At 43.9% G+C, this 24,496-nt stretch overlaps 1 protein-coding gene across 2 annotated transcripts in view; it reads right to left on the reverse strand.

The window, feature by feature from the left end:
• The window catches only part of ADCY3 (adenylate cyclase 3), a 138,293-nt gene that overhangs the window by 79,376 nt on the left and 34,421 nt on the right, over positions 1-24,496 (reverse strand). The gene's annotated exons all lie outside the window — the stretch shown is intronic.

Below are 24,496 nucleotides of genomic sequence, written 5' to 3' on the forward strand. Positions count from 1 at the left end.
CAATTCTATCTATAGCAATTTCATTCAGATGTTTTGTCAATTCATTTGAAATTGGTCCCAGAATACCTACCTCTGCTTTCACTGCTGTTTTCTTTTCCCAGAGGTGCTGAATCTCAGTTTGTAGGTCCTGATGTTTCATAATCCTTTCCCTCTCTTTGTCTGTGATTCTGTTGTCCCCCAGGACTATGACATCTATCATCCATTTACTTTTTCTTAACTACACTTATGTCTGGCATATTATGTTCTAATTGCTTGCAAGTTTGAATCTTAAAGTCCCATAGGATTTTAACATCAGTTTTCAACATTTTTTCAGGCTTATTGTTAGTCTTACTGCTAGCTTTATTTATAGTCCCCCTTTTTCCCAAAACAAGGATTCAATTAAATTTTATAAATTAAAAGACAGTACAGTTAAAATATACAACAGAAGATAACTAAAATGGAAATAAACTATGGACAAAATTTTAAAACAAAGTATGAAGTTAAATGATAAAAAGCAGTTAAAACAGTAAAATAAAAACATGTACAATGCCCTTATTATATGCCTTTCCTTTAAAATTTCACGTCTCAAAAAGCTGCTCGGAATAAATAAGTCTTTGACTAATGAAGGAAGGGTTCTATAGAATCAGAATCCTAGAGCTGAACAAGGCCCCAAAGGTCACCCAGTCCAACCCCAATCTGCCATGCAGGAACTCCCAATCAAAGCATCCCTGACAGATGGCCATCCAGCTGCTGTTTAAAGACCTCCAAAGGAGGAAACTCCACCAGACTCCAAGGGAGTGTCTTTCACCATCAAACAGCTCTTACTGTTGGGAAATTCTTCCTCCTGTTTAGGTGGAATCTCTTTTCCTGTAGTTTGAATCCATTGAACAGAGTACTATTCTCTGAAGCTGCAGAAAACAAGGCTGCTCAATTCTCAATATGACACCCCTTCAAATATTTAAACAGGGCAATCATATTACCTCTTAACCCGCTCTTCTCCAGGCTAAACATACCCAGCTCCCTGAGCTGTTCCTCATAGGGCTTGGTGGTTTCCAGACCTTTCACCATTTCGGTCACTTTCTTCTGGACACACTCCACCTTCTCAAAATCCTTCTTGATTTGTGGTGCCCAGAACTGGACATGCAAGAAGATACAATCAAAGGACTAGACAGATGGCCATCCAGCCTCTGTTTAAAAACCTCCACCTCCCTTTGAGGCCATGAAGGGGCACAGCTGATAACCTTTCCTCTAGAGAAGGAAGAAATTACCTAGAAACAGATTACTGCTTGTGATGTAAAGGTTTTCCCTTGACATGAATATCTAGTTGACATGAATATCTAGCTGTAACTGACTGTAGGGGTCGTGCTCATCGCCATTATTAAGCCAAAGAGCCAGTAGCCATGTGGCCAGCATGTCTACACCAAACGCTAATACCTTCCCACCGAAGTGATACCTATTGATATACTTGCATTTGCATGCTTTCGAACTGTTAGGTTGGCAGAAGCTGCGACTAGTGATGGGAGCTCACTAGTCCCAGCATCATGCGGCACCTGGGTCTCGAACAATTCGATCAATTCTTAGATTGTAAGAATTGGCGTCTTAACCACTAAGCCACCACTTAGTCTATGAGTCTATATACTTTCCTAAATTTTGGCTCTAGAAACAAAATAGATTTTAGTGGCATGTGTAAACCCCTCATTTTTTAATCTTTTCAAAATGCTGTCACAGCATCCCACCCACCCATTCACCTGGGATCGAGATCAGAACATGTTAAGATGTTAAACTATTTTCCAAGTGTGATTGTAGCACTGAAAATTTATTTCACATCCATCCAAATAACGTTTGTGACAAGCTTGAGTTGGGGGATACAGCTGGAAACTAGCATGGGGGGAAAGAAATTACCATCTCCTGATGCCTGCACTGTAGATTCCACAGATCTTTTGTAAAAAAAATTAAACACACCATTAAAGTATGATCTAATAGTCTAAGCCTGATAAATTCATACTGCTGGTGTATGTACTGTTCCCAAATCTGTTGGAAGCAAGAAGTATGTACAGCATGTGAACCAACACTGAAAACTGGTGTTGCCCACCAACAGTTTTAGCAGTACAGCTCATTCCAGTACCACAGAATTCTCACTTCTTATTCTGCTGCATGCATACACCTTGGCCTCTTTCACCCTACAATTACAGGATTTAATTAAAGCAGTTTAACATCACTTTAACTGTCATAGAGTCATAGAGTTTGTTACCAAGTTTGGTTTTAATAAAATTTTGGGTACATGTGGTCTGTACTATGACCCCTGACTGACCCCATAGAGGACCCGCCATTAACCCAAAGGCAAGGAGACCACGCAGGCAGCTCGCCTTGCAAAGGCAGAGTCCCTAGAAAAAGATGGAATTGGAAATTTTCCTCAGGAAGTTTGGGAGTCGCCAAACCAGAACCGCCACTGCTTGCTCAACTAAGACAATAGACTTGGCTTCACACCTGATGAGCCAGTGATCAGCTTAATGACTCAGTAATCAAGTTGGATGCCCCTCCGAATTGTGTCCAGACCTAAATGCATTGTGCAACACATTACTTCTTCTTGGCTTAACAAAGCCCAAGCAATCAACACCTTTGTCTAGCAAGTCTCCTAGTCTCCAGCTACGTTTCGCACTATAAGAACCCTGGGTTTTTGGACCCTCCTTGTGCTGTCACCAGGTTGCAAACTGGTCCACGCCAGTTTGAACTCTGCTCTTAGCTGCTGCGGCCCTCTTCCCCTGCTCCTGCGGCCGTGATCCGCTGTCCATCCAAGCTTCATCAGACTTCCCAGAGAAGACTTCTAAGGTAGTATTCCCTAGTGGTGCCTCTCTTTCTCAAATCTATCTCCCTAACTCACCCACCCCCTGCTGTAGCATTGAGAGAAAGAGAGAGTGTGTGTACTGCCCTTTTATTGTGTGGGACCTAGTTGGTATCAGCATCTCTTTCTCTTGGGGCTTGCTGGCGACCTCTGGTATAACTGTTGGGACCTGATTCCGGCACGTGGTTTTGTTAGGGCCTCCTCTCGGCTATATTTGAGCTAATTAAAATTCCCCTAAGCGAGAGACTTCCTAACAGCCTGGTCTGTCAGATACCTTTGGTGCCTCACCAAACTACTAATCCCAGGATTCCACAGGATGAAGGTATGGCAGTTAAAAGGGTTTCAAAGTGCTTTATTTCTGCAGTGTGGCTAAACTCTTTGTTCTCACTTTAACTGTCATGGCTTCCATCCTACAGAATTCTGGTATTTGTAGTTTGGGAACACACTAAGTATCTCTGCCAGATAATTCTAAATATCTCAAGAAACTACAAATCCGAGGATCCTGTAGGATGCAGCTATGACAAACTGGTAGCAAAATGCTGTAATTGAGTTGTATGAAAAAGGCCCTGGCCTAGGAGGACTATCAACTTCTTTTGGCAAAGAACATTGTACTTTCAAACTATGTGCACCCACTCCACTACAATCTCTCTGAAATAATTTATCTCCCCACACGAACTTGCCCAAATCTTGTGATCTTTAGAGGAGGGCTTTCTTTCTGTCCCACTACCATCACAAGTATAGCTGGTGAGGAAACAGGAGAGAGCCTTTCACAATGCAAAGGCTAGACTGGGTCTATCTTTAGCCTCTTTTTCCTAGCAGGTAAAGGTCCTTCTATTTTAACAGGTCTTCAGTCTCTAACTAGGTGTGGCATTGAAGGGTGAAGCAGGGATGTAGCCGGGGGGAAATCCATGGGGTCCGGACCCCCCCTTCCGTTAGATACAATAAATGGTGCGTGCTGCTGCACCGCCACACCCAAGCCCCATTATAATGGTGGCACTTAGTCTGGAACCCCCCCCCCCCTTCCCAAAATCGTGGCTACGTCCCTGGGTGAAGACAGAAGAAGGAGTTGAGCTAGTTCCAGACCTCCATGTTAACCAGTGGCCAGAAATCAGTACCCTGGACAGCAAACCTGGAAACTGAATCTAGAGTTAGATCCACAGAAGTCCAATAACAGCCAGAATTCACAGCCAGGTTTGAGACTGTTATCCCCCTTCATTTCATTCCCCTTTTAAATCCTGAGACAAGAGAACATGTTTGCAGCAGGCAGCTGTGGGAAGGAATTCGGTGTACCTTAATGCTGCAAATGCTTTTTGTCTGGCTGGTTCCCCAAGGACTAGTTCTACAACTCAGCCATGAAACCCACTGGGTGACCTTGGGCAAATCACACTCTCTCAGCCTCAGGAGAAGGCAGTGGCAAACCTCCTCTGAACAAGTATGTACAGTATGTAGCAACTTTGAGACTAAATGAAAGAAACAAGTTTTTGTAGACATAAGTCTACTTCCTCAGATGCATCTGAGCTTTCATCCTGCCCATTTCTTTCTTTCACTTAGTCTCAAAGGTGTTTGCTACACGATCTCTCTACATACTGATTCTACACATTAACACAGCTATACGAGTCCTTGTTATCTGATGGAATTTGGTTCCCGGACCCCCCGTGGATAACAAAATCTGTGGATGCTCAAGTCCTATTAAATACAGTGGCATAGCAAAATGGTGTCTCTTATATAAAATGGAAAATCAAGGTTTGCTATTTGGAATTTATACTTTTTTTTTGGAAATTTTCAAGCCATGGATGCTTGAATCCGTGAACAAAAAAATCTGTGGATAAGTAGAGCCAACTGTACCTTTGAATTCTTCCTCGGAATAAAACTTGCTAAGAAAACCCCATGAAAGGTTTGCCTGAGGGTCACCATAAGTTGAAATTGACTTGAAGGCACATGACAACAACAACAACAACAAAGTTCTACAAACCCTGATTGTTGTAAACTGCAACCTTTCTTGCTTGATCTTTTCTTTCTGCTGACCAGAACACTGAAAGCGACTATACTGGTTGTCAATCAAAAACTTTGGCTGCTTGTGCGCCATTGATCACCATGAGCTCATACTGAACTGTAGTTACAGGATCTTTGCTGTAATCAATAAAGAGATCCCTCTTGTGAACTACACGCTTTGGTTTCTCTGTGCTTCTCCTGGGAGCCCCTGTCCCTTGATCAACAGTACACCTTTGTCTGTCATTCCCGATAAGCAAAGGGCTCAGGCAAAGCCTGCATCCTATCACCCTCCTTGTTCAACTTATATGCCAAAAGCATAATAAGAAAAGCAGACCTAAAATCAGAAAAAGGAGGTGTGAAGACAGGAGGAAGAAATATCAACAACCTAAGGTAGGCAGATGATACCATAATAATAGCAGAAGATATCACAGACTTGGAAGGAAGGTTAACCTAAGGAAGGTTAAAGAGGAAAGTGCAAAGGACAGATTAATACTGAACAAAAATTTTGACGACAGAAGAGATACATAAATTCAACCTAGACAATGAGGAAATCGAAATGGATAAAGAATTACCATAGCTAGAATCAAATATAGACAGGAATGGTGACTGCAGTCAAGAAATAAGAAGTAGACTGGGAATGGGAAGGGCAACCATGAAAGAACTAGAAAAACTACTGAAGAGTAAAGATATACGACTGAGCACAAAAGTTAGAATAGTCCAAGTCATCATATTCCCATTGTCATGTATGGGATGTGAAAACTGGAGAGTAACGAAACAGAAAGAAGAAAAATCAATTCATTTGAGATGTGGTGCTGAAGAAAAGTGTTTAGGATACTGTGGACAGCTAAAAAGACAAACAGATGGGTCTTGGAACAGATCAAGCCATAGATCTCCTTAGAGGCCAAGATGACTAAATTGAGGCTGCCATACTTTGGCCATATAATGAAAAGGCCATATCACTGGAAAAGACAGCGATGCTAGGAAAGGTAGGCAGGAGAAGAAGGAGAGGAAGACCGCATGCCAGATGGATGGACTCAGTCAGGAAATATGGCCAAGGGATTGCAGGAATTAAGCAGAAAAGTGGAAGACAGGGATTCTTGGAGGTGTCTCATTCACAGGGTCACCATGAGTCAAGGGCAGACAACAACAACAACAACAACACCAACAACAACAACAACAACAAGCTTCCTTGGCTGGTTAAGGGTTCACCTGCAATACTGTACTGTGTTCCCAAGGGAAACCCCAGTGGGATTCTGGAGTTCCAGAATTCACCCAACAGTTGGAGGGTTTTTTAATAGGGCAGGCTGTACTTTTTATATTTTACATGTATTTTAAACTGTTTTAAATACAGTGGGCCCTCCACTTTCACTGGGGTTAGGAGCAGAAGACCGCCATGAAAGTGGAAAAACCATAAATAAAAAATGCTTTTTTCCCCTGAGAGAACACCAGATCCTCTAGAGCAACTCTATAATCAATATCTTCCAGACGTTGACCATAGTATCATGCTGGGGGACAATACCTAGAGAAGTGTTTTCTCTAATAATCTCTAGGTCCTCCAGCACAACTGTACCTGAGAGAACACCTCTCTAGAAATCTCCAGTCCTCCAGAGCAACTCTAGTCAACATATTCCAGATGTTGACCACAGTATTACACTGGAGGACCTACAAATGCCTAGAGAAGTGTTTCTTCTAATAATCTCTAGGTCCTCCAGCACAACTCTATGGTTAACATCTGGCAGAGTTGTGCCAGAGGACCTAGAGATTCCTAGAGAGAACGTATTAATCAAATCTGCAAATCAGCAAATCCACAAAAGTCAAAGCCAAAAATGTGGAGTGTTAACTATATTTTAATATGATTGTCTATTTAATGGTGTGGTGGTTTGTTTGTTTTTAAACAAATATTATTTTAAACCCCCCCCCCAAAAATTCAACACTACTTTGCTTCCAATATTGTGAAAAAGGAAGGATAGAAATAAAATAAAATAAATAAATAATCTGCAGTCACTGTAACCACCCAGAAACATCTGTTTTTACTTCTGATTTCACCTACTTGTGGTCACAGGAAAAAGACGAAGACTTGCAGGGGAAAAGTGGAAGACTTAACTCCTCTCCTCCTTTTAGTCCTTCCTTTGAAATGCCACTTTGAGAATGTTCTTTAATCATTTCTCCCTATTTTCCAGAACTGCATGGAAAAGGAGTCTTGTGTGTCTATGGCTGCACCCACACTGCAGAAATAATCAGGTTTGACAACAATGGCTCAATGCTATGGAATTGTGGGAATTCTAGTTTTGTGAGACATTTAGCCTTCGCTGTACAGAGAACTCTGGTGTCACAACAAACTACCGTTCCCAGAATCCCACAGCACTGAGCCATGGCAGTTAAAGCAGTGTCAAAGTGGATTATTTCTTCAGTGCAGATGCAGCCCACATTGGTCTATACATGTGCAGGAGAAAACGGGAAAGTGTCTGAGTTCACCTTTGAATACACAAGACTCACTTTTTCAGGCAATTAGATAATTAACCTGCTCATTAGAAAAGGTAATTGGTAAAAGGGCCCTCAGATGCTGTAATTATGGGTGAATTGCAGCAGATTCAAAGTACACAAAACTCCAAACGACAAAAGGAATAATTCAGATTGTATCACACAGAGATCTCTCCCTGGTCCCTTCCTTCAGCTCTCTGGGCGCCCCATTGTGGTGTTTCAAGATGAAGCCTGCCAGACTAATGAGCTCCTCTGGTTCGGCTAATAGGCTGCGCAACTGATGAGGCTGGAGCAACCTTTGCAAAGAAGAACCAAAGGAAGCTCAGTCCTTCTTATGCATGGTGAAGAAGGGAAGCTACCTGTGAAATTTAGACTGATATATTTACTATCTTGCCAAACAGCCCCCATGATAGGGTCGCCTTAGGGTCAGCATAAGTCAGAAATGACTTGAAGGCAAACAACAACAACAACAACAAAGCACTATTAATCCATTTACTAGTGAGTGAGCAGTACTGAATACGGTAAGGCTCAATGCCAAGCAAACGCGCAAAAGGGTGCATTGTGAAATCACAAACAAGCGTGCACAGGATCAGCCTGTCCCCCATGTTGTATTTCATGCTCTTTGTATGTTGATGTTGTTGTGTGCCTTCAAGTCATCTCCAACTTATGGCAACTAGATGGGGTTTACTTGGCAAGATTTGTTCAGAGGAGGTTTGCCGTTGCCTTTTCCTGAGGCTGAGAGCATATGACTTGTCCAAGCTCACTCACTGGGTTTCATGGCCGAGCGGGGATTTGATAACAGTACATGTGAAAGGGATCGAGGAGTCACAGTTGTTAGCATCTGGCCTGGCCTTCATTACCCCTCCTTTTCTTGTATTAAGCAGTACATGGGATAAAGGGGGGGGGGGGGGGTGTTGAACCTGTTATGACCCTCCATTGGACGCCATTATTGAGATTCTTCCATCACACAGAGTCCATGTTTGGGAACCTCCATTTTGGCAAATATCTCTAGACACAGGAGTTGATAAGGGCTAAATCTCAAAAGATCAATAAATGGCAGTTTTATGACAGACAAGACACTGGCAGTATCTCTGAAGCCTAGGAGATAGGAGTGCTTGATATACCCATTCACGCCTTCCTATCCCCACTCTGGAAAACAACTTCAAAGCAATTCCAGATATTCCCAAGATAGTTCCATTTCAAACACCTCTTTGGTCAAGATGCGCTCTGGCATTTGCCCCCCAGGGTGGAAAATCCCTATAAGAAAGGATGCCATTCCTTTGTTGCTTGGCTTGGCAAGTCTCTGCTCCAGTGTGTGTTGGCACTCTGCTGCTTACTTGCTTAGCACTTCAAACGCTTGCCAACCCCAGTTTGCCCCAGAGTGCTTGAGTATCTTTTTCTCTTTCCAGACGCTCTGCATTAGAACCACCTTTGCTCAGGTACAGTATTACCCTTAAAGGGCCTTTTTCTGTTCCAACGTTAACACCCTTGACTTTCCTAGTTCTTGTGTGTGTGCATAGCTGCATGAGTGAAACAAGAGTGTGTTGATTTCCAGGCCCTTCACCATTTTGGTGGTCTTCCTTTGGACACACTCCAATTTGTCAACATCCTTTTTGAATTGTGGTATCCAGTTCTCAGCACCACAATTCAAAAAGGATGTTGACAAAGGGCCTGGAAACCATGCCTTATGAGGAAAGACTTAGGGAACTAGGTATGTTTAGCCTGGAAAAGAAGTGGTTAAGAGGTGACATGATAGCTCTAAGTGCTTGAAGGGGTGTCGCATTCAGGATGGAGCAAGCTTGCTTTCTGCTGCTTCAGAGACTAGAACATGAAACAATGGATGCAAGCTAGAGGAAAAGATATTCCAGCTCAACATTAGGAGGAACTTCCTGACAGTAAGAGCTGTTCAACAGTGGAATACACTCCCTCAGAGAGTGGTGGAGTCTCCCTCCTTGGAGGTCTTTAAATAGAGGCTGGATAGCCATCTGTCAGGGATGCTTTGATTGTGAGTTCCTGCATGGAAGAAATTAGGTTGGATTGGATGACCCTTGTGGTCTCTTCCAGCTCTATGATTCTATGATTTCCCCTTTAAAATTAAATGTATCTTGAAGCTTTGCCTCTGGAATTCTTTATACCTCCAGACTCAGTATACATAGGTTAAAGATCCCATGGACAGCAACTTAGCCATTGAGTCATACTAATTTGAGCTAATTTAATTCCCCAAAATATACATTGGTAGTTAGGTGCCTATTTGGACAAGGCTGTCCTGGACTGTGACCAGCACACACAAACAACACTGATAAGGATGGCTCAGCTAGGTAATTAGCAAGCAACTGGGAACAGTCCACAAACTTGCAAGGAGCGATAGTTAAGGAGCAAGCCGAAAGCCAGAGTCAAAGTTAGGAAAACAGAGGTCAGAGTAGTCAGTCCAGTCCAGGGTCAGGGCAGCCAGAAGTAGCAAGAGTCCTGTCCATTCCAAGGTCAAGAGTCAAGGCAACAAGAAGTCAAGATACAGGGAACCAGTGCAGGCAGCAATCACACCAAAGGATCATGCAATAAACTCTGGCATTGAATTGGTGTCTCCCTGCTTCTTAAGTAGGAGATTCTCTCCTCGGTGCCAGCTGAGGCTTGTTTGCCAATTGTCTCTCAGCAATCCTCCTGGACCTGCATCTGCCAGCACTCTCAGCCCTGCGTTGTTTAAAGGAGGGAATCTCCAGGCCTGGTTCCTCCCCAGAGTAACCACTAGGCTGCTGTGCCACCAAAGGAATCCCATCAGCACTAGGACCTGGCTGAGCCTCCTATTCTGGGGCTGGGAGATCAGGGCTGGATTCTGGCAGAGCAGGATTAGCACCTGGTGTAGCCTCAATTACCTCTTGCATTGGAGGAGCCCCATCCTCCTCCTCATCCTCAGAGACCTGCTCTTGGCTGGCCATGACATCGGGCATCTCAGTGGGTTACACAGTAGACAACAAGTTGAACATGAGTCAACAGTGTGATGAGGCAGCTAAATAAGCCAAAGCAATTTTAGGCTGCATCAACAGAAGTACTGTATAGTGATCAAGGGACATAATAGTGCCACTCTCTTCTGCTTTAGTCAGGCCTCACCTGGAATTGTGTGTTCAGTTCTGGCACCATTCAAAAAGGATGTTGAGATGCTGGATCATGTCCAGAAGAGGGGTGGCCAAGATGGTGAAAGGTCAGGAAACCATGCTTTATGAGAAGAGACTTAGGGAGCTGGGTATGTTTAGCTTGGAGAAGGATAAGAAATGATATGATAGCCTTCTTTAACTATGTCACATTGAGGATGGAACAAGCTTGTTTGCTGCTGCTCCAGGGATTAGGATACAGAGCAATGGATTCCAACTACCAGAAGAGTGATTCCACCTCAACGTTAGCAAGAGCCTCCTGACAGTAAGAGCTATTTGACAGCAAAAGATGTTCCTTCGGAGCGTGGTGGAGTCTCCTTCCTTGGAGATCTTTAAACAGAGGCTGGAAGGCCATCTGTCGGGGGTTCTTTGATTGAGAGTTCCTGCATGGCAGGAGGTTGGACTGGTTGGCCCTTATGGTCTCTTCCAAGTATGATTCTATGATACTATGAACACCAGTCTCTAGAATCGTAGGCCAATACTCCAATCATTATGCCATGCTGGCTCTGTACTCTTTGTTTAACCTTGGATCCTTCAAGGATTTGGTTGTTTTAGCCATTTTCCAGAGTGCTAACAAAGCTTCTGTTACAAGCACATGTGAATCAGCTGGTTCCCACTCCACGCAGCGTTGGCGGACTCATTATCGATGCTTCAAATTTGCGTGGGCCGAGGGAAAAGACAGGTTCCGCCAAAAGAGAAAAAGAGGCATGTTAAGCAAAGACAAAGTTCCATCCTTGTTTTCTGCAGTGAACATTTAAAAATAATTTTTTTGTCTAAGGCACATTCTAATTTTATTTTGGGTTTTGCTCTGAATGTAAATAACTTGTTTAATTAAGTGGGTTTTTCTCCCTGAGAGCCCACAGGGGTTACACTGCAGAAGCAGATACAGAATGTGTTGCTATAGGAACGGCACTGTCACCATGGCCTCCCTCTTGATTTCGCAGAGAACGGCCAATCTATCACAGTTTAAACAAGGAGAAATCTTCCTCTCCTCGCACTCGCAGCCATTGTGAGCTGCAAGGCAAATCCAGGACTCCAGGGCAGGAGCTATTGGACGATCTAGAGAGGCACGCTGTCTCACCTGGAACAGGTTGAATCTCCCTTATCCAAAACGTTGGAAACTAGAAGTGTTTTGGATTTTGGATTACAGTATTATTTTTTAAATTTTGGAATACTGTACTTGTATATACAGGCTGAGTCGCGCTTATCCAAAATGTTTAGAGACCGTTTGAGAGGCAGCATGGCACAGTGGTTTGAGTGCTGGGCTATGACTGGAAACCAGGGTTTGATACCATGGAAGTCACTGGGTGACCATGGGCAAATCACATACTCTCAGCCTCAGAGGATGGTAATGACAAACCTCCTCTGAGCAAACTTTGATGAGAAAAAACCATAATAGGGTTGCCATAAGTTGGAAATAACTTGTAGGCACACAACACACAAACAGTGTTTTGTGTAGGGTAATTTATGTTTCCTAAGGCATCAGCCCTTGCCAAGGAAACAAAAATATTGAATTGTCAAAGATGTCAAAGCCAAGCCTGTAAGGGTCTAGCTTTAAATCAGTGGAGTAGCAGAAACATGTCCTTGTCTAACTATGGCGCATTACAGACCGCCCAAAATGGGCCGTCTGCCACCGCCAGCGGTTGCTGCGTCCAGGAACCACAGCGGCCAAACTGTGTGGTTCCCGGGCGCAGCCAGAAAGAAGCGCCGAAATGGGGCTTCTTTCTGGGCCCCGGAAGTGGCGCCGCGAGGCGCTAGTCACGCACTCGCTGCATCATTTCCGCCGCATGACGTCCGGACGCTATGCATCCATGATGTCAAAATGGTGGCCCCCATCTGGACGGGCGCCACCATTTTGTACGGACTCGGTCTGTACTAGGGTTGAGGGGCGTCCGGAAGGGACGCCCCTTCTCAACCCTACCACGGCGCTTCCTAACCCTAGCACGCCCCTTTGGCGCGTCTGTAACGTGCCTATGCTTCCCTAAGAACTGAGACTGACTGGAAAAACAACACATGTAGCTTGTAGTTCAAAGCAAAAGTTTACTAATGGCTTTAATCTATATTTACATAAAAGGCTATAATCTAATCTAGCTAGTGAATAGTTCAAGAAAGAATAAATATTTATCTCACCATCTTTCCAATAATGTTTAAAGAAGAGGAAGGTGGGGGACCAACAGTTCAGGAAAAATATCTTTAGAGAGAATGTGATTTAGTACTTATTTTTTACCGAAAGAAAGGATGAATTGACTCTACTGAAGGCACTTTTTAAATACATTCCAAATCCCCTCACCCGCAACACCACACAACCTTATCTCAGGGATTTGTTTTTAATCATAGAATCCTAGTTGGAAGATACCCCAAGGGCCATCCAACCCACCCCTTTCTGCCATGCACTCAAAGCATCCCTGACAGATGGCCATCCAGCCTCTGCTTAAACACCTCCAAGGAAGGAGTCTCTAGCACTCTCCAATGAAGTGTGTTCCACTGTCAAACAGCCCTTACTGTCAGGAAGTTCCTCCTAATGTTGAGGCGGAATCTCTTTTCCTGTCGCTTGCAACAGGATCTTTACAGTGGTGGATCCTTTCAATGTACAAAATCTAAGCTCTTGCCAGATTTAGGGAAGTCTGAAAAGGGATCACTTCCTGATGGCTTTGGGCCAGTCTAGTCAAGGGCTTTGACCAAAGTTGAGTTAAATTAAAGTCACTATCTTTTGTTGGTTTATTGTTTATTTTCCATTATAAGATTTATTTTGCAGTTTTTAGTGGCATTTGCTGGAAGTTGCTTTGAATGTGAGAAAGGGCCTACAAATATTTTTAATAAAAGAAACACAATGAAATGAACAGTTCACAAATAAATATCCCTTCTTTGGGGAAAATAAGTAACTACTCTTTTTATTCTTAAAAAAACCTAATCCTAACATATTACTGCATGTAAATTGAGGCAACTTCAAGGATTACCTTTTAAAATACGACATAATTTTACTGGGAATGCAGTGAACTAATTATGCATAAAATGCATCTTGGCAACTGATTAAAATGTCAGAATATATTATTTTTAAAAAGTTAAATAGTATTGGTATAAATATAGTATAAGCATTTTATCTGGCTTGTTTCTGTATGAACAAAATGGCACCATATATGGAAATGACTGCAAGAAAAATAAAACATCAGCCCAATTTCTCACTATGCATGTAATTTTGGAAAAATCCACGTATTATATTTGTTGCGCATTTCCTTTTTGTAAAAATACTTTTTCACATCCATTATTTCTGATCTGTTCCTGTCAATAAATTTCCATCTATTTCTCATGCCACATGAAGCCACCTCACCCAAGTGTTCATTCCGTCATTAACACATCGTAGCAGCAACGTGCAAATTGTATATACGTAGAAAGAGCCATTTACACATTTGAATGTCAATTGCTTACATTCTGATTTAAACAGAATCCAGGTTGAACTATGACTATGACTAGACAGCAGATGAAAGTAAGACTTTGGTGGGCATTTAAGCAAGGAATATGGGATACAATATCGGGCTGGTTACGGGGTTGAGACTGCTATGGTCGCCTTGGTCGATGATCTCCGTCTGGGCATGGACAGGGGAAGCGTGTCCCTGTTAGTGCTCTTGGACATCTCAGCGGCCTTCGATACCATAGACCATGGTATCCTTCTGGGGCGCCTGGCGGAGGTGGGAATTGGGGGCACTGCGCTCCAGTGGTTCCGATCCTACCTCTCCGGGAGGTCCCAGATGGTGCAGCTGGGAGACGTGCGCTCCGATGAGAGGGCCCTTACATCTGGGGTCCCTCAAGGAGCCATTCTGTCTCCCATGCTTTTTAACATTTACATGAAACCGCTGGGAGAGATCATCCGGAGACATGGGGGCGCGGTGTTATCAGTACGCTGATGACACCCAAATAGTCTTCTCTATGTCTCCGACTGATGCAGTGACCGGGATTGGCGTCTCTCCTCTCGTGGCCTGTCTGGAGTCGGTAATGGGCTGGATGAGGGACAACAGACTCAGCCTGAATCCAGAGAAGACGGAAGTACTGGTGATAGGTTCCCCCGGTCCGGGGTTGGCGGTGGTTCCACCTGTCCTGAACGGAATCACGCTTTCCGTGAAGGACTCTGTACGCAGCTTGGGGGTGCTTCTGGACTCGTCACTCCACCTTACATCTCAGGTGGATGCGACGGTCAGGAGCACCTGTTATCAGCTTCGGTTGATACGCCAGCTGCGTCCCTACCTTGACCGGGGAGACCTTGAAACTGTTGTACACGCCCTGGTAACCTCTCGTTTGGATTTCTGCAACGCGCTCTACATGGGGCAACCCTTGTACCATACCCGGAAGCTGCAACTTGTGCAGAATATGGCAGCCCGTCTGGTCACTGGCACTGCCAGGTCCAGTCATATAACTCCAGTCCTTATAGACTTACATTGGCTGCCTATTCGCTTCCGGGCGCAATACAAGGTGTTGGTAATTACCTATAAAGCCCTAAATGGCTTGGGCCCAGGGTACCTGGAGGACCGCCTCTCCCCGTACAATCCGCCCCGCACACTTCGATCTTCAGGGCAGCTATTGTTAAGAGTTCCAGAGGTGAAATACAACTCCACCTCTAGGAGGGCTTTCTCCATCTCTGCCCCCAACCTCTGGAACGCGCTGCCCTATGAGCTCCGCTCAGCCACCTCCCTACCTCAATTCAGGAAGGGGTTAAAAACCCACTTATTTGAACAAGCTTACCCTGACCAGTAATTCTCCCCCCCCATTATCTTGCCCCATTGTCTTGCCGACTTGTTATTGTTATTTTATTGTTTTTATCGTACTGCTTTTAATGTATTTTATCTTGGTTGTATAATTGTATTGTTACTCCTTGTTGTTCACCGCCCTGATTTTTTAGAAGGGCGGTATATAAATAAAAAAAAAATTTTATTATTATTATTATTACAATCCACTGGAGACTGCTCTTTAAGAAACATAGCATGTCCAAGTTTAAGAAACATGTCCAAGTTTAGTAAATGCTTAGGAGAGATTTTGGGAATGTAATACCAATGCAAACATCTCTCATTGTGAAACAAACTGTAACCTTCTGACCAGGCCTTCTCTTATTGTCAATTTATTGTAAAGAGAAAATTTGTCTGAAACATTGTAAGCTTATCACATTTCACATCTCTAGTAAGTGACTGATGGGAAACGGTTTGGGATACTTGGTTATTGGAAAAGGTTTCTTATACTTTTCCACTCTGTAATGAACAAAAGAAACTGAACACCTTTTTTGATGATTTATTGATTATATCAATGTCCAACTTATTTGCTATCGGACCTCCTACTCATCAAGCTATTCTTTGGAAAGATACTTTGATCTGAGCTTCATCAAGTACTGAATCTGAGTGATGTCTTTAGGACTTTGTTACTGCTATTACCCACAAAAGACAGCTATTATGCAAGTTTACATATAGACCTCCAAGATTTAAAAAGTGCAGGAACAAAGTGATGTGACAGAGATGGTGGACAAAACAATGAGCTACAGATATGAAGAAAACCTGGGGGTGAGTGATAAAAAAAATTGGCTGGGAAGAGGGTGGTTTTTTTTAGTAAGCCTTTTTTTTCTCCAGGAAACACTGGAGGGAAATGGATTATATAATTCAGGCTGAGCCTCCCTTACCTAGAATTCTGAAATCTGAAATACACCAAAATCTAAAACATTTTTCATGCCTGACTGAGATACTGACACCTTTGCTTTCTAATGGTTCAATGCACACAAACTTTGTTTCGTGCACAAAATAATGTTTAAAATATTGTATAAAATTACCTTCAGGCTATGTGTATAAGGTGAATATGAAACATAAATGAATTTCATGTTTAGACTTGGGCCCAATCTCCAAGATAACTCATTATGTACGTATATGTAAATACAGGCACTCCAAAATCTGGAAAAATCCAAAACCCATGTTAATTGTCAATCAGCTTGTTTTCCTTCATGTGTGGACAGATTCCCATGAGCTTATACTTGATCTGAAGTTACAAAACCTTTGGTGAAATCAATAAAATGGTCCCTAAGGGGATTACAAGCATCTGGTATGTCTGTGCTTCTCTTAGGAGCTTCCTCCCCTTCATCAATGGCAATAATTGTTTGTAAGTAAGTTCCTCCTTTGACTGGTTCAGGATCCACCCACTATACTGTATTCTAAAGAAACTGAGAGAGTTCTTGTATTTCAGAATTCAACCAACAAAGTGGCTGCCTGGTCCTTCTGCTCATAAGTATTATGTATGTAGTCCTCAGAACAAATCTTGCCAAGAAAACCCGATGATAGGGTTGCCTTTGCGTCATCATAAGTTGGAAACAACCTGAAGGCACACAACAACAACAAATGTGGAAGTCTGTTGTCTTGGTGGTTGGATAACAGGGGGAAATAGCTTGGTTGAGAGAGAGAACATAGATAGCTTTCAGATACCTTTCACTTGCATATAATGAGATACTGTATATACTCATGTATACGTCTAGAACAGGGGTAGGCAATCTTTTTGAGCCAGGGGCCGGGTTGCTGTCCCTCAAACAACTGGGGGGCCGAAGCCAAAAAATAAATAATTAAATATTTTTTTTTAAAAAAAAATTAAATATATAAATAAACCAGGACAAATGTAGGACAAAATTTTCAAATAGAAGACACTTTTTTAAAAAAAAATGGAGGACACGCGAAAAAATTTGCTGATTTTAAAAAAAATGTTAATATAAATGCATGTTTCTGAGGCTTCTATAGACAATTGCCCCCCAAAGGCCCCGGCGGCAATCGGCGGCAGGACCGGGCTGGGGCCGGTCCCAAGGCCTTGCCAGGCCGCATCCAGCCCGCGGGCCGCAGGTTGCCTACCCCTGGTCTAGAAATTTTAGTCAAAAATTGACCCCAAAAACCTAGGTCGACTTATCCATGGGTCAATGTAAATACTATACCAGTGATGGTGAACCTTTTAGAGGCCAAGTGCCCAAACTGTAACCCAAAACCCACTTATTTATTGCAAAGTGCCATGTCCCTCTGGCTTTCTAGTAACAAACTGTGGCAAACTCTGTGCTGGGGCGACGGCACATGTGCCCACAGAGAGGGCTCTGAGTGCCACCTCTGGCACACATGCCATAGGTTCGTCATCACTGTACTATACTTTAACTCTTATTAAAAAGGGAACCATCCTCCAGTGAAAGGCAAGAGTGCAATCTGTCCTGGAAGCACTGACTTCTGTCTACTCTCTCTTCTATCCAGCCTTTAGTATGAGCCAAAAAAGTTATGCCTGCCATAATTTTGTAGGTTCTTTGGTATTGTTTTCCTTTGTTTTTTGTTGGTTCTTTGGGCTGTGTGGCCACGTTCTAGAATAGTTTATTCCTGACGTTTCGCCAACATCTAAGTCCCAGTCCCAGGAAAAGAGTGGGAAATAAACAAACAAACAAACAAACAAACATGGCCACATAGCCTGAAAAACCCACAAAAAACTATGGATGCCAGACATGAAAGCCTTCGACTTCACATTGTTTTCCTTTACTTCATCATTTAGATCCTTTGTTGAATGTCCCTAAGTTTTATCCTCAACTTATCCAAGAGTCATAACAAAATCCATAATTTTGCCCCCAAAACCTGCCCTCGACTTATACCTAAGGTCGACTTATAGTCAAGTATATACGGCAGTCATGAAAGAAAACAGGAGCAATTTCAACTTTCAAAACCAGACTAATGATCGACTTCTGGCACTGTATTAGCTTCCGAAGCCACAGTAAAAGATGGTCTCTGAGAATCAATGCCCTATGTGGAGAGATTTGGGGAGCTGGATATGTTTAACTTGGAGAAGAGACAGTTAAGAGGTGATATGTTAGCCTTGTTTAAATATCTGAAGGGATGTCATATTGAGGATGAAGCAAACTTGTTTTCTGCTGCTCCAGAGACTAAGGAACAGAGCAATGGATTCAAACCACAATGGGCCCTTACTATATGTATGGGATCTGTTCCAGATCCACCCACCTCTGAGTATGGGAAAAACTGCCTGTGATGGAATCCTATGGATTCCTATGGTGGCGCACTCCCATGCTCTCTCATTCCCTATTCCAAATTTTACCACTGATATAAAATGCTTGGAGCAGAGGTGAAAATCACACAAAACCTTCAGAGGTTCAATTTCCAGCAGCCCCAGACAGAACAGCCAATGACAAGTAATGCTAGAAATTACAGTCCAAAAACATCTTGAAGGCCATATGATTACCACTTTTTGCTTCAGAGCAACCCAAAGGGGAGTTTGGAAAAAGGGGGTGGAAGAAAAAACTGGCCTGAATAATAATATTAGTCCTAAATAAAGTAGACCCACTGAAACAATGGGACCTAGATATGTGCTGATGTATAAAGTTCCCATTGATTCAATGGGTCAACTTCAGCTGGAATTTACAACAGGGTTTTTGGTAATTCTGAGTTCCATTCAGTTCTGGAACTTTCCTCCAATGGTTCTCAATTTTGTTCCTCTAAATGTCTTGGGCATTAATATCCAGAATCACTAACCCTTCTCCACGCTTCTGTGAATTGACATCCAAAACATCTGGAGAACCACAGTTTAAGAAATGTGCTACTTTACTCAAAACAAATTCCCAAACTCTTGAGTCTTAGTGTATCTTTTACACCAGGTTTTGCTTGGTAAGTCTCAAGATTCTAGTTAAAAACAAAATACATTCCAGAAGCCTGAAGTGTGGCTTTGGATATTGTTTGCCATGACAGCTATATCACAAATCAAAGTTGGTGGGATCTTTAAGAGGTAGGCAAATCTCCCTCACGGCCAGCTACATTCCATCCGGTGCGGCTCGGGAATTCATGGAGACCATGGCGGCCATGGGCCTGTCCCAGCTGATACAGGGTCCTACGCATTGCGCGGGTAATACGCTCGATTTGGTCTTCTGTTCGGAGGCGGAAAATCCGTGGGTAGAAATTGCTAATATTTCCCCCTTGTCATGGACGGATCACTTCCTGGTAGAGGTGAAAATCAAGGCTTCTACCCAGATCCCCCCCGGGGGTGGTGGACCAGTTAGGATGGTCCACCCTCGAAGGCTGATGGAACCTGAGAGGTTCCAGGAAGCCTTAGAGGGGCTCACGGTTGGAGATGACGGCGACTCTGTTGACGCCCTTACCGGTATTTGGAATACCGGTCTTTCTGGGGCTATACACAGAATTGCTCCCAAGCGTCCTCTCAGGCCTGCTTCCAACCGTAAGCCCTGGTATACGGAAGATCTCCGGGCGAGGAAGCGGGCTCTGCGACGGCTAGAGTACCGTTGGCGGAAACACCTTTGCTTAGACGACAAGACTCTCCTAGACCGACTGTTAAAGGACTACGGAGAGGCAATACGAGCAACAAAGAATTCGTTCTATGGTGCTCGTATTGCGTCCGCAGAGTCGCGTCCGGCAGAGTTGTTCAGGGTGGTCAGGGAGCTAACTCAGCTCCCTCCTGCCCTGAACCAGATCCTTGAACCTTCTAAGGCCTGCTGTGACTTGTTTAATGACTTTTTCGTGGATAAAACTTCTCGTATAAGCGAAGGTCTGAACGCCGACATTATGGCAGAACCTAGGGTAGAAGTGTCCAGAGCCTCCGCGGACTATGTTATACTGGATCAGTTTGAGTTGGTGAGTACCGAGGATGTGGACAAGATCCTCGGAAGTGTTCGGAAAACAACCTGCTCTCTTGATCCCTGCCCCTCGTGGTTAGCGGCCCAGGGGGGACCGGTAGTAACGTTCCTGTTACACCGGATAATTAACACCTCCTTGAGGGATGGGCGATTTCCATCGGATCTAAAATTGGCCATTGTAAAACCGATCCTAAAGAAGCCCTCCCTCGACCCCCTGGTACATAATAATTATCGGCCTGTTTCGCTGCTTCCATTCTTGGGGAAGGTGATCGAGAGGGCGGTTGCGATCCAGCTTCAGACGGTCTTGGATGAAACTGATTATCTGGACCCATTTCAAACTGGCTTCCGGGCGGGTCACGGGGTTGAGACGGCCATGGTCGCCTTGGTCGATGATCTCCGTCTGAGCGTTGACAGGGGAAGCGTGTCCCTGTTGGTGCTCTTGGACATCTCAGCGGCTTTCGATACCATAGACCATGGTATCCTTCTGGGGCGCCTGGCTGAGGTGGGAATTGGGGGCACTGCGCTCCAGTGGTTCCGGTCCTACCTACCTCTCTGGGAGGTCCCAGATGGTGCAGCTGGGAGACGTGTGCTCCAGCGAGCGGGCCCTTAAAACTGGGGTCCCTCAAGGAGCCATTCTGTCTCCCATGCTATTTAACATTTACATGAAACCGCTGGGAGAGATCATCCGGAGACATGGGGCGCGGGGTTATCAGTACGCTGATGACAACCAAATCATTTTCTCTATGTCTCCGACTGATGCAGTGACTGGGGATGGCGTCTCTCCTCTCGTGGCCTGTCTGGAGTCAGTAATGGGCTGGATGAGGAAAAACCGACTCAAGCTAAATCCAGAGAAAACGGAGGTACTAGTGATAGGTTCCCCCGGTCCAGGAATGGCGGTGGTTCCACCTGTCCTGAACGGGGTCACGCTCCCTGTGAAGGACTCCGTGCGCAGTCTGGGGGTGCTTCTTGACTCGTCGCTCCACCTGACTGCTCAGGTGAATGCGACGGTCAAGAGCACTTGTTACCAGCTTCGGCTGATTCGCCAGCTGCGCCCATACCTGGAGCGGAGGGACCTAGAAACTGTTGTACATGCTCTGGTAACTTCGAGATTGGACTTCTGCAATGTACTTTACATGGGGCAACCCTTATACCAAACTCGGAAGCTCCAAATGGTATAGAATATGGCAGCCCGGCTGGTCACTGGCGTATCCAGGACCAGCCACATAACACCTGTGCTTAAAGATCTCCACTGGCTGCCCATTCGCTTCCGAGCTCAATATAAGGCGTTGGTTATTACCTATAAAGCCCTAAATGGCTTGGGTCCAGGATTCCTAAAGGACCGCCTCTCCCCGTACAATCCGCCTCGCACCCTCAGAACATCTGGGCAGCAACTGCTGAAGGTGCCTGGGGCTAGGTTAGCTTCTACTTCTAGAAGGGCCTTTTCCACAGCTGCCCCAGCCCTTTGGAACACGCTGCCCACAGAGCTCCGCTCATCCACCACCCTGGCCCAATTTAGGAAGGAACTCAAAACCTTCCTATTCAAGCTGGCATTCCCCGATTAAATATCCTGTGGGCCTCCCTCCTCTTCCGTGGCCATGAGGATGGGCTAACGGGGCCTTTGTTATTGTTTTTAGACTGTGTTTTATTGTTGTTTTATGCTTTTAACTTGTATCTGTTGCACTTGTTGCATGTTGTAAGCCGCCCTGATCTTTTTGGAAGGGCGGGATATAAATAAAGATTTTATTATTATTATTATTTATTAAATGAACTCCAGGGAACATAGCTTTGTATGAAATTCATGGGGTCATTATAAGTCAACTTGAAGGCGCGCACGCGCACACACACACACACACACACAACGGAGCACATGTATTGTTCAGCTAGATTTTAAGACCTAGCATTTCTATTTTGAAAGCTCTCAAATGACAAGACTAGGAAATATCCTGGGAAAAGCTGTAGATGAAATGTGGTGACATGAGGCGAGTTCTAGGGCTGCCAGGTGCCACTGTATATACTAGTCTAGAAATTGAGTTGAAAATTTGACCAAAAAAACCTGGGTTGAATTATTCATGGGTCAATGCAACTAATGTACTTTAACTCTTATCAAAAATGCAACCTTCTCCTTCTCAGAGTAGAGTGGCAAAAGACAAGAGCTTTGTCCATTCTGGGAGCACCTAAAAGAAGCACTGGCCCCATCTACTCTCTCCATGACAGTGCTGCTGCTTCTGACCTTTTTGAATGCCTGGGTGGGAAAACCATGGCAGTGGAGGCTCTTGGGAGCTTCCCCTCAAAGAAGCTCAAGGTTCTGAGTTCAGTACCAGGCAAGGGCTCAGGGTCGACTCAGCCTGGCATCCTTCCATAGTTCGCTAAAATGAATACCCAGTTTGTTGGGGGCAATTAGCTTACACTTTGTAAACCACTTAGTATATCGGTAAGGGGTATAGAAATGTACTTGCTATTGCTATTCATCAGCTTTTCTGAGCTTAAATCAGACAAAACTGTTCCATTAAATTTAAAGAAGCACAATAAAAACATTGGTAGCATGGGCAAAAAGGATCTGTGAACTCCACTTCCTGGAAGATGAATTGAAGCACCTAGACAGGGTTCTACAGGCGAATGGCTACTTCAGCTCAGACCCAGAAAAACCCAGCAGAGGGAAGACAAACAACCACCCAAAGGGAAGGTATTTTTACCATACATCGAAGAAGTCACAGACAGAATAGGGAAACTGGTGGGGAAACACAACCTCCAAATGGTCTACAAACCGACCAAGAAAATCCAGCAAATGATGCACTCAGCCAAGGACCAGAAAGGCCCTCTCACAGCCGCAGGAGTTTACTGCATATGGTGCAGCTGCGGACAAGTCTACATAGGGACCACCAAATGCAGTGTTCAAACATGAATCAAGGAACACGAGAGACACTGCAGACTGGGTCAGCCAGAAAAATCAGCAGTAGCAAAAGATAATATAAACCATCCTGGGCATAAAATGCTGTTTGAAAACATGTAAATTCTGGACCATGACAACAACTATCAGGTCAGAATACAAAGGAAAGCCATTGAAATCCACAAACACCTGGATAACTTCAACAGGAAAGAAGAAACCCTTAAAGTTAGCAAAGTTTGACTACCAGTCCTGAAAAACACTAAAACCAAGATCCAGCATATGCAAATGAAAAATCACCCAAGGTCAGGGGCTTTCCCAGCAGACAATGGCTCTCAAATTAAACAGACACAAATCCTCTTTGGATATCCTCCCACCTTGAGGCCTTGCCATTCAGCAACAGAACAATACACAGATTAACATGGAAATACTCCTCCCAGCCCAGGGTTACACAGTATATATATACCCCACTCACATCCATGCCAGTAATCTCTGAAGATGCCAGCGAAACACCAGGAACAAACTCTTCTAGAATATGGCCACATAGCCCAGAAAACCCACAAAAAACTATTAAAGGCTATAATCATGGCTAACATAGTCATCATTTTCTTTGTTCTGCATTTTCATCCTTTTTGATATGTGTGCATTTCGTTAGCCCCACCTGTATCTGGTTGTCTCGTCCTCACATTGCACAGCCACCATTTACCATAGTTCCCTCCTCATGAACTCAGCCTTTAGGGTGAGCACAAACAGTTATGCCCACCAGAATTGCATAAGTCTGTTGGCATTGTTTTTCTTTCCTTCATCCTTTGCATTCTTTGTTACAAGCCACTAAGTTTTACCCTCAACTTATCCACAGGTCATATTAAAATCCATCATTTTGGCTCCAAAACCTGACCTTAACTTATACATTAGGTAAGGTTTTGACTTAGAGTCAAATATATACAGTACATCTAAAAACAAATCAAGCCTGAACTCTCTCTAGAAGCCAAGATGGCTAAACTCAAGCTATCCTACTTTCAACACATGGTCTTGGAAAAGACAACAATACAAGTTCAAGTGGAAGGCAGTATGAAAAGTGGGAGACCACACTAGGAGTGGATTAATTCAATTAATAAAGCCCTGAATGCCATGAGTTTGCAAGATCTGGACAAGGCTGTTGGAAAAGTGGCTCATGGGAGGTCTCTCACTCATACAGTCTCCGTAAGTTGATGACTTGAGAGAATATAACAACAGAGACTTTATAACATGGAACAAAGATCAAGCGTGTGTATCTTATGCTAAGTATATATCCTGCGTTTTTGAATCATCAGATAGTTACAAAAGGCTTTCTGTGCCTGCTTTTCAGTTAGGCTTGTCTCCTTATCTTCATATTTGAATTTTATTTGTTTTTATTGGACATCATGATGTGTATGGATTTTTTAATAAATGTACACTTTTAAAGTGAAGGCAAAAGGCCCTTAGAATGCCAGAATAGCCAGAATGCCATTCCAGATACAGAATTTGGCACCTATTTCCATATCATGAAAGAAAGGCAG

The sequence above is a fragment of the Sceloporus undulatus genome, chromosome 1, assembly GCF_019175285.1.
Source record: "Sceloporus undulatus isolate JIND9_A2432 ecotype Alabama chromosome 1, SceUnd_v1.1, whole genome shotgun sequence".
Taxonomy (NCBI): domain Eukaryota; kingdom Metazoa; phylum Chordata; class Lepidosauria; order Squamata; family Phrynosomatidae; genus Sceloporus; species Sceloporus undulatus.